This window comes from Microtus ochrogaster, chromosome X (genome assembly GCF_000317375.1).
Source record: "Microtus ochrogaster isolate Prairie Vole_2 chromosome X, MicOch1.0, whole genome shotgun sequence".
Classification (NCBI taxonomy): domain Eukaryota; kingdom Metazoa; phylum Chordata; class Mammalia; order Rodentia; family Cricetidae; genus Microtus; species Microtus ochrogaster.
Window position 1 is genome coordinate 1,977,466 of NC_022026.1, and position 10,409 is coordinate 1,987,874.

General features: G+C 37.6%; 1 pseudogene; it reads left to right on the plus strand.

The window, feature by feature from the left end:
• Positions 1 to 10,128, plus strand: part of LOC101989580 — a 29,747-nt pseudogene extending 19,619 nt beyond the window's left edge.
• Positions 10,129 to 10,409: the final 281 nt, after the last annotated feature.

Sequence of the window (10,409 nt, forward strand, 5' to 3'; positions counted from 1 at the left end):
AGACAGGGTTTCTCTGTAGCTTTTTGGTTCCTGTCCTGGAACTACCTCTTGTAGACCAGGCTGGCCTCGAACTCACAAAGATCCACCTGCCTCTGCCTCCTGAGTGCTGGGATTAAAGGCGTGCGCCACCACTGCCCTGCGGCACTGAGTTTTGATCCTGCTGCATGTACTGGCTTTGTGGGAGCCTAGCCTGTTTGGATGTTCACCTTCTTGGACCTGGATGGAGGGGGGAGTGCCTTGGACTGCACACAGGGCAGGGAACCCTGACTGCTCTTTGGACTGGAGAGGGAGGGGTAGGAGAGTGGGGCATGGGGAGTGTGGGAGGGGGAAGGGAGGAGGGGAGAAGGCAGAAATTTTTAATAAAAAAATAAATATAAAAAAGAAAAAATGGATGTGTGCACACATGTGTGACTATACATACATACATACACACACATAAATATAAACACACACACACACATACACAGAGACCTTTAAAAGGGAAAGGAAAATGTATTGTACTTGAGGAAGTTGTTATATAGACAATTAAATACATCTTTTTAGTTAGGTTGGTTTCGTGGGAATGAATTAGGGTTTCCATTGTGGAATGTACTTTGCTGAGAATAACAATAGTACCATATAAATTAATTAGTATCACTACAGAAAGACCATCAAGATCAAAGGCAGACCAGTTTTATAGCTCAGTTGGTAGAGTACTTGCCTAGCAAGCACAAAACACTGGTTTTCTTCCCTACTACTGCATAAACCTGGCATAGGTGCACATCCTTTGTAGTCCCAAAACTTAAGTTGTACAGTCAAGATAATCAATCATAAGTTCTAAATCATTCCCGGTCATATAGCTAGAGCCAAGCCAACCTGGGCTCAATAAAATAAGACAAAACAAACAAAAGATTAAAAGAACTAGTCTAAAATCGGGCAAAAATACTAACAAATTTTAACAACAGTACCAACAATAATGGAAATACTTGTATAGAGAGTAGATATTATTTTACTGCTATTTGATCACTGATTTCTGAACATGTATGTGTACTACTCTGTGTGTAACAGCATGTTGAATCAATAGAACCAATGTCCTATATTCTCTTGACCCTTCCTTTTAGTAGGACCAACAATTGTATCAGCTGCTTTACCTGAATTCCTGATGTCAGCACAGCACCTTTGAAGTGCAAATACTTGTGCTACTCTTCTAACATCACTAAATATTTTTCACTTTAATTTATTTATTTAATGATGTTTATTACTAGTTCCTATGATCATGTTTGTAAAAACGATAGGTGTACCTGAATCTATCATAAAGCCTACTGGAAAGCCTTTCATACATCACATATCCAATTTTGAAATGCTTTTTGATTGATTTTTCACATGAAAATGTTTTTTATCAGTCATCTTTCAGCATGTATTAGTATGCAATATGTTATTTTACTTTCATTTCATTAGTACTGATTTGTCTAGCTTATTGTAAAGCTAAATATATGGGAAATGAAGGATGTGACCATTAGTTTTGTATCAATTTCTTTGAATTTGATACAGGTCAAGCTTTTTATGATTCTTCCTATAAATATTAAATGAGTTTAACATGTAAACTTGTAAAGCTCACTTCTTCATAACATGGGTGGACTTCATCCAATCAGTGGAAAGCTGGGATCAAGCAAAAAGCTGACCTCAAGAAGAAATTATTCCTCCCTAATGGCCTTCAAACTGGGACCTTATTCTTTTGCTGCCTTTGGACTTGACCTGAGTAAAGTATTGGCTCCATCCAGTTCTCGAGCCTGTCAGGAGAAGTTCCATTTGTTTCTTTGTTCACGGGCCTTTCACTCTGCCTAGAAACTAAATGATCAACTCCGTTAAGGTTTGCAACTTTCTGATTCACCCTACAAATTTGATGACTTGGCAGATTCCACAACTCCACAAGCCAATTCCTTACAATAAATCTTTTACATGCATATGTGACTATGTACATATAACTATATATATATATGTAGAAGCTTTAAAAAAATCTATATAACACATGCAAATATACTGTTTGTTCTGTTTTTCTGTAGAACCCAAGGTACCCTTGGGGAAAAATATTGCAAATATCCTTGCATATATTTCATATTAACTTTCTCAAAGGCAACTTTGTTTATATCTGGCACAAAATTTGAGACTCTAAATGATATTGACACTATTTTTCCTGATGTACCTCCATTAACAGAGATTATTTACATTGTTTCTTACTAAATTAGGATAATGATATTCCCTAAGTATTGTTTATGTAAACTAAGTGTCCTTCCTGTCACTTGCAATGTTTGTGCCACAAATTGAGCCTCCAAATTAGTCATTTTCAGGTTGTAAAATTGTAGGTTAGGAATATTCTTTAAGTCCAGCCACCTTTTCCCATAGTCTTTTCCCATATAGAACTGTCCCAATAACAGTAACTAACTGTTAGACATTGAGCATAACTTCAACTTATATTAGCAACAAATACTATAATATGTGCATATCTGTGTTGAAGATACAGTTTACTAAAGAGAGGAATTTGAGTAGTACTCTTTATTTCTTTTTTCCCTTTTCATTTTTGCTTTGGTCTGGGTAAAGATCAACTCAGTTTTCATTTGGTGTTCTGAATATAAATATAAGTCAATGAAATCTATCAAGGATTCTGTCTATTAATAAATAGTTCCTGCTAAGAAATATTTTAAGAACTTTTCTCAAAATATCATCAGTCTCTAATGTGAATATTTAAAATATTCTGAGCCTATTTTTTCACCTTCATGTCCACTCAGTGTTCTGCTTCTAAAAGAAGGAACTTTTGCTGGGTCATGATGACTTATTTAAAAATAATTGTACTAAGAAGGTGTTAAACAGGCCAGAAAAGTGATAACATTAGCTCTTCCAGGCTATTGAACATCCCATTTCTACTTTTAATGATTCATATGCTTTCCAAACCTTTGTACAATTAATATTACTTAATAGATTTGGAAATGTTCATAAGACATTCACCCAATGAGATGAAATATTTTTTAATGGCTGCAATATAAAACTCCAGGCAAATGAGGTTCTCAGATAATACTACTCTCTGCATCAAGGTAGTAGACATTTTCAAATTGTGCACATTAAAATTTTGACTGCACATAGCACCTTTAATGTATGCTTCACTGGCCCCTGGGGGTTGGGAAAGTCACTACTAATTGAGATGCTTTAATGATCTCAGATCTTTCAGATTTGGGTGAATCCAAGAGAAATACGGTGAAGTACATATTTGATTTCAGTTATGTATAGTACATGCTGGAATAAACCTTTATGGCAATTATATCATTGTGAAATTATTAGACCTTGCATTTTATAGAAATTTGACTCTCTTACCAAATACTGTGTCAATGAATTCATGGAAAGAATAATGACATAAAATATCATTACAGAGAAAATACCTCTTCACAGTCATTTGCTACAGAAATTACTAAAAGGTATATAATATTAATTGACTTTTACCCCAATCCACAATTGCTTTCATATAATAACTTGAAAAAATAATGAATAGTTTCCAAAATACAGTTGAATTATTTATTGTCATATCTAATTGAAGAATCAGATAGAGTTAGTGCTACTTGGGTAATTTAGCCTTTTGTGAAATAATTTTATAATTTAGATTAATATTTACATATTTAAACAGAAAAAGTTGTTGTTATACTTGATAGTACTTTTTTCTGATTAAGCTGATAAGTTTTTAGTTAATATATTTTAACAATAAGTTAAATTTATTTTAAAAAATAAGTTAACACAGCAATCTTTGTCAATTTTTTTTCTGAATTTCTGGATAATAAAATAGCCATTACTTCAAAGAAAATGAAGACATAGATATTAGCTTTATATATCTTATGAAAGTCATTCCATTATTCCTTAATGTATCATGTATTAGTTGGAATTCTAATCACAAACTTTCCCCTGATACAATTTCGTTTGTAGAATAGGTACATAGAACTGTTTTATGTTCATCATTTAGCTCAGTTGAAGATGAAAAGCTAGGTTAAAGCTTGAAGTGTGAGATGTATCATTTTTAGTTCTATTTTTCATCATTATCATCATCAAGTTTATGAACTCAAGATTTCCACATATATCTGTAATGCCACATGCAAGCACGTAACATATTTTCTTGAATCTGTGTTTGTTATAGGTCTTTTATGATCATCAGACTTAATGCACAAACTTTGGTCTCCATTAATTAACACCTCCAATCTTTTGAAACCTTAGAATCTGGCCTCAGTGGCACACTTCTTTCTCCTTGCCAAACAATTCTTCTAAATAGGGACAAGGTATTCAAATGTATGAGCCTATGGTTGCCATTATGATTTAAATCACTACACTGAGAATTCAGAAATGTATGTTGTATGGAAGGATAAACCATCTAGTGGGATGGAGCACTAGGCAGCATTTTCCACTGGGTTGTAAATACAAGAACATAAAACATTCATAGGCAGATTGCCATCATAATCCTAAGTGAGATATATCATAAAGTAATGGAGAGACCCCAAAAATTAGATGCAGCATTATAGCAAAGAAACTAGAATCACCTATGATCTGAGATTCCCCTAGGCAAACAGACAAGGGCAAGGTCTGGCAATATAAACCTAGATTCCAGATTTCTTCTCTAAAAAATGGAGAACATTAGACAAGGTCTTGTTGACAGAGGTTTCTGTCCCACCTGGCTCTGTAGCCATTCAGTCCCAAATAAACACACAGGTCTTTGTTAATTATAAACTGGTTGGCCCATTAGATCAGGCCTTTTATAACTCATATAACTCATATTAGCCCATAATTCTTTTCTGTGTTAACCATGTGACTTAGTATCTTTCAAGAATGAGGCATTCTCTTCTTGCTTCCTCTGCAGCAGAGTGACAACTGCAGACTGACCTTTCCTCTTCCCAGCATTCTCTTGTTCTGGTTGCCCTGCTTCTACTTCCTGCCTGGTTGCACCACCTATACTTCCTGCCTGGCTACTGGCTAATTAGCATTTTGTTAAAAATAATACAAATGACAGGATAAAAGACCATTGTTCCACAGCACTTCCTCCCTTAAAAAAAAAGAAACTCAAGAACTCTGAATCTAATTGTAGTGATAGGAGCGGCTGGGCTGCGTCTCCAGCACCCCGGCCACCTACTAGCTTATGCCCCAAAATAACAACACACAAATTGTATTCATTTAAACACTGCTTGGCTCTTTAGCTCTAGCCCTTACTGGCTAATTCTGATATCCCAATCAACCAATCTCTAATAATCTGTGAGCACCCGTCTTACCGGGAAGATTCTAGCCTATGTCCATCCTGGGTCGGAGCTTCATTGCATGTGTCTGCCCAGGAGTGGGACATGGCGTCTCTCTGAGCTCACTTCCTCTTCCTCCCAGCATGCTGTTCTGTTTACTCCTCTCACCTATGTTTTAACCTATGAGGACCAAGCAGTTTCTTTATTGCTTAACCAATGAAATCAACAGATTGATATCTGACACTCCCACATCACTTCCCCTTTTTCTGTTTAAACAAAAAAGGAAGGCTTTAACTTTAACATAGCAAAATTACATATAACAAAACAGTTATCAAGTAAAAATTACAATAATCTTCATCATAACTAAGGAAAACTATAACTAACTATTCTTTAACTCCATCAAAGACTCCAGAAGGATATAATATTACCTAAGCAAATAAGAAATAAATGACAGAGACATCTCGCTGCCTGGACAGTCACCCAAAGTTCCTCTGTACCGTTGGGGCATCCATCTTCGGCCTACAGGCCCATAGTTTCCAGCAGACATTTCCATGAAGCCGGACATTTCAAAGTCAGTTCAGTCACTATCTGTTGTGTCCTGCAGAATGTCTCACAGACTCTTTCATGAATCAGGAACCCCGAAAGATCATCTCACCTTTAGGCAAGTTCAGTAGTCCTCTCTCTGCAGGTTCTCTGTGTCCAGTTTATGCAATAGTCCAGGCAAGAGCAATTTCTTGCCCAAATGGCTATCAAACTCCATAAGGATCTTCTTCGATGCCCATCTTCCTCTTGAAGTAGATTGGTGCTGCCAGGAGCAGAGTGTCTTATTGTCATGAAAAATCCTAAGTTATTAAAACATTAAATGCCATATTCTGCAGTCTTTGAAAGATATGAAGAATGTCTACCTAACTGAAATGTATCTCTATATATCTAGAAAATCTAACTAACATGACTACAAGCTTGACTATAACTGATGATTATCCATTAACCTATATTTCTTAATTATACATTACATTTTTTAATGAACTACACAATCACAATATCTTAATCAATAGCAGAAATATGCATATACATATAACAAAATTGACATTAAATCTCTATCAATAAAGCACAATCTATGCTAATGCAAATTATTCATATCTATATCATATCCCCCTTTAAATGTAAAAGGACGTTTATAAACCATATTTGGGAACATGGGAGAAGTTTTTTTTTTTTCTCCAAACTGCTTCCTGCTTAATGGGGGCATTGTTAATTAGGTCTTTCATTGTATAACTTGTGTGCTAGTTTCATCTCAGTTGGCAGTTGAGTGAAGCAATTTTCTGATGATGTTCACAGCAACCCTTCAGGATGGCATGGTCCATCATACCATATTGGAATAGAAGAAATGAACAGGGTCTCATCCTCTGTGAAAACAAAATAAGAAACTCCTTTCCAAAGCATCATGTCCTTAGATCCAAATTTCAAAGTCAAGGCATTTTCAAAATATCTATGTTGGATTAGTTAAGCAGCATTTATAAACAAATATCTTTTAGCAGCTGTTGCTCCTTCCTCAGCATTCAAACAATTCAAAGAGAGCATAATAGCATACAGTATCAAGATTCTCTGTGTATTTCCCATCTTTGTGAAGCTTTGTTTTAACCTCTATTTCGTTTATTTTTACTTTTGTTTTATATTCTCTGTATCTTTGTCCTGGAATAACTCTGTAGACCAGGCTGTTCTTGAACTCTCAGAGATCTGCCTGTCTCTGCCTCCCAGGCATTCGGGATTAAAGGCTTACGCTACTACACCTTGAACTCACAGAGACCTGTTTGTCTCTGCCTTCTAGGCACTGGGATTAAAGGCGTGTGCTACCACACTTTGAAGTCACAGAGGTCAATCTCCCTCTGCCTTCCAAGTGTTAGCATTAAAGGTATGTACTACCACACCCAACAACTCTCTTCCTTTTTTTTGTTTTTTACTTTAAGAATTTTAACTTTTAGTCTGCATATATTTTTAACACTGTAAATCATTTAAAAATTTTCTTTGTCTTTGACACTCTCTTTACTGTATCTCTCTCTGTTTTTCTGACCACATGAGTCTTTAATTTACCAAGCAATCTCAGTAGGACTAAAGCCGTGGCTTTGATGGCTGGATCCAGCCAATTCCTTAGCTTTCCAGCCTCATGGTGGATATACAGGCTGTAGCCATGTTTACTGCCACCACTCTATGGCATTTCAAGGTCCCTGCCAGCAAGCAAGCTTCAGCAGCCCATGCATGCAAACCGCATCAACTGCCTGCTTAAAAGAGTCAGAGTTTAACCTGGCAGGACAGCCCAGAAAGCAGGCATTTTTAAACGGTGCAGCTTTTTTCCTGCTACGGCTGAAAACCGAAAGGCATGCGTTCAGCTTTTCTTCAACACTGTTTAAGTGTTTAGTGGCAGGACCTCTCAATGAGCTGCAGGGTTTTGCAGCTAAAGCTGAGTCAGGAAGCCTCTCTTAGATGAGGCGCTTGCTTGCCTCTAGCAAGCAAAGCAGAACCGAGAAATTGCCACAAGAAACATGCTTTACTCTATTCTTTTCCAAGCTTTCTCAGGCTTTCTGTGGACTCATTTAGCCCCACGTTGGGTGCCAACTGAAGGCGTAAGTCATGAACAATGCCACACCAGTTTGGAATTATGATTAATAAGGTGGTATTTATTTAAAGGGGAAAAAACTTACAGATCACTGTCGGCAGAGCAGGAAGTGAAGAGAGAGAGAGGAGAGGGAAGTGGCCGCTTTTTTAAAGGGAGAGAGACCACACCCCGATGGGCTGGTATCTCAGCGGCTATAGACTGGAGGAGTGGGAGGACCTCCCGCAACATCTAATCTCCTTTGTTTAGCTTTCTTCCTAACCATTATCCATAATAACTTGTAACCAACACTCTAAATAAAGAAAAACATCCATAATCCATTTTATTGGCAGAATGTGGGTGTAGTTTTCTAGGCTACTTTCTGCCTATTGAAGGCACTGATAATCTTACAGGTACCTAAAAAAATTTGAATTAAAGTCAAGTCCCATTCTGTAGCATTCTGTGAGGCTTGATCATCTCAGCTAGCAGTCTTGAAACTCATTTGGATGTAGAACTCAGACATTTGGGCCATCTACTCCTATCAGAGATTTCTCAGGTAGTCTTCCTTGATCAAATTTGATTTTTCTTAACCCAGAATGAATAAACAGCCTCTCATTTCCTATAGAAACAAAACCTCTTTTCCAAAGTAGCCTAATTTTTTAATTAAATTTTGAAGTCAAGGCAATTTCAAAATATATATGTTGGATTAATCCATCAGCATTTGTAATCAAATAAATTTTTTGCTCCTTCTCAGTCATCAAACAATTTAAAGACAACACAATACAGTATCCAGACTCTCTATTTTTCATATACACAAGGCTTTATTTTAAACTGTATATTTTTATTTATATTTTTAATGTTTGGTTTTTTTGAAACTACATTTCTCTGTATATCTTTGGCTGTCCTGGAACTCCCACTGTAGACCAGGTTGTCTTTGACCTCACAGAGATATGCCTATCTCTGCCTCCCAAGTATTGGTATTAAAGGTGTGTGTCACCAATTGCTCTCTTTCTGTTTGGGTGACAGCTGCAGACTGAATCTTTCCTCTTCCCAGAATTCTCCTGCTCTCATCACCCCACCTCTACTTCCTGCCTGGTCACCCTGCCTATACTTTCTGCCAGGCTACTGGCCAATCAGTGTTTTATTAAAAATAACACAAGTGACAGGATTAAAAACCATTGTTGCACAACAAGGTCTGAGTAAAAGTGGCTCAAACTAGTATGATAGCAATATGGTAATAAAAGCAAGTCAATGCTGTGGTAGGGCTGTAGCTCCCGTGGCAGTAGTTTTCGCAATGGATGGCACGTAATGGGATAAAAGCTGAAAGCAGATGACTTCCATATCACCTGTGTTGAATAGTTTTTGACTTGCTATCTTAAATATCATTTAAAAAGAATTATTATCTATTAATTGGATAAATCGTTGATATAAATTGATTTTTAAAGTAATTTTTAAAAGAAATAAATTATGTGACATTTGATATTGGGAAAAACTATCAGTCAAACAGGGGGTCTGAGGTTCGTATCAGTGGTGTCCCATTTTTCTCCTATTCCATGCTCTTTGAATGTTTGTTTAAAAACTCTTATTGGTAGACGTTCTCACCGGATTCGGTGCGGTTTCCTGCTTCAACAGTGCTTGAACGGAACTGGGCACTCAACCCCTCCGACCCCAGCCGGCTGCTCCAAGCCAGAACCCTCTGCAACCTCGTCATTCCACCACTCCAACGTCGCCAGCCGCTGCTGCCGTGACCACCGCGTCTCCCTTGCAAGTGCGCCAGAACTACCACCAGGACTCCTAGGCTGCCATCAACCACCAGATCAACCGGGAATATTATGCCTCCAACGTCTACCTGACTATGTCTTCATACTTCCACCGGGATGATGTGGCTCTGAGGAACTTTGCCAAACACTTTCTTCGCCAATCTCATGAGGAGAGGGAACACGCTGAGAAGCTGATGAAGCTACAGAACGAACAAGGCAGCTGAATCTTCCAGCAGGATATCAAGAAACCAGACGGTGATGACTGGGAGAACAGGCTGAATGCAATGGAGTGTGCACTGCACCTGGAAAAGAGTGTGAATCAGTCACTACTAGAACGTCACAAACTGGCTGCTGACAAAAATGACCCCCACTTGTGTGACTTCATTTACCTGAATGAGCAGGTGAAATCCATCAAGGAACTGGGTGACCACGTGACCAACTTGCGAAAGATGGGAGCCCCTGAAGCTGGCATGGCAGAATATCTGTTTGACAAGCACACCCTGGGACACAGTAATGACAGCTAAGCTGACTTCCCCAAAGCCACAAGTGACTTTACTGGTCACTGAGGCAGTGCATGCATGTCGGTCTGCCTTTATCTTTTCTATTAGTCGCACCGAAACATCCGCTTAAGTTCTTTACTTTGTACCATTTCTTCAAATAAAGAATTTTGGTGCAAAAGAAAAAAAGAACTCCTATCATGCCTTCTAAATAATCAAATATTGAATTCCAAAGAGCCTACTAGTGCTTTAAAGGACATAATATGCTGGGTTTCTAGGAAACATAGCATGTAAGGCATGGGGAAATAGTTAGAAGGTTCTTGTC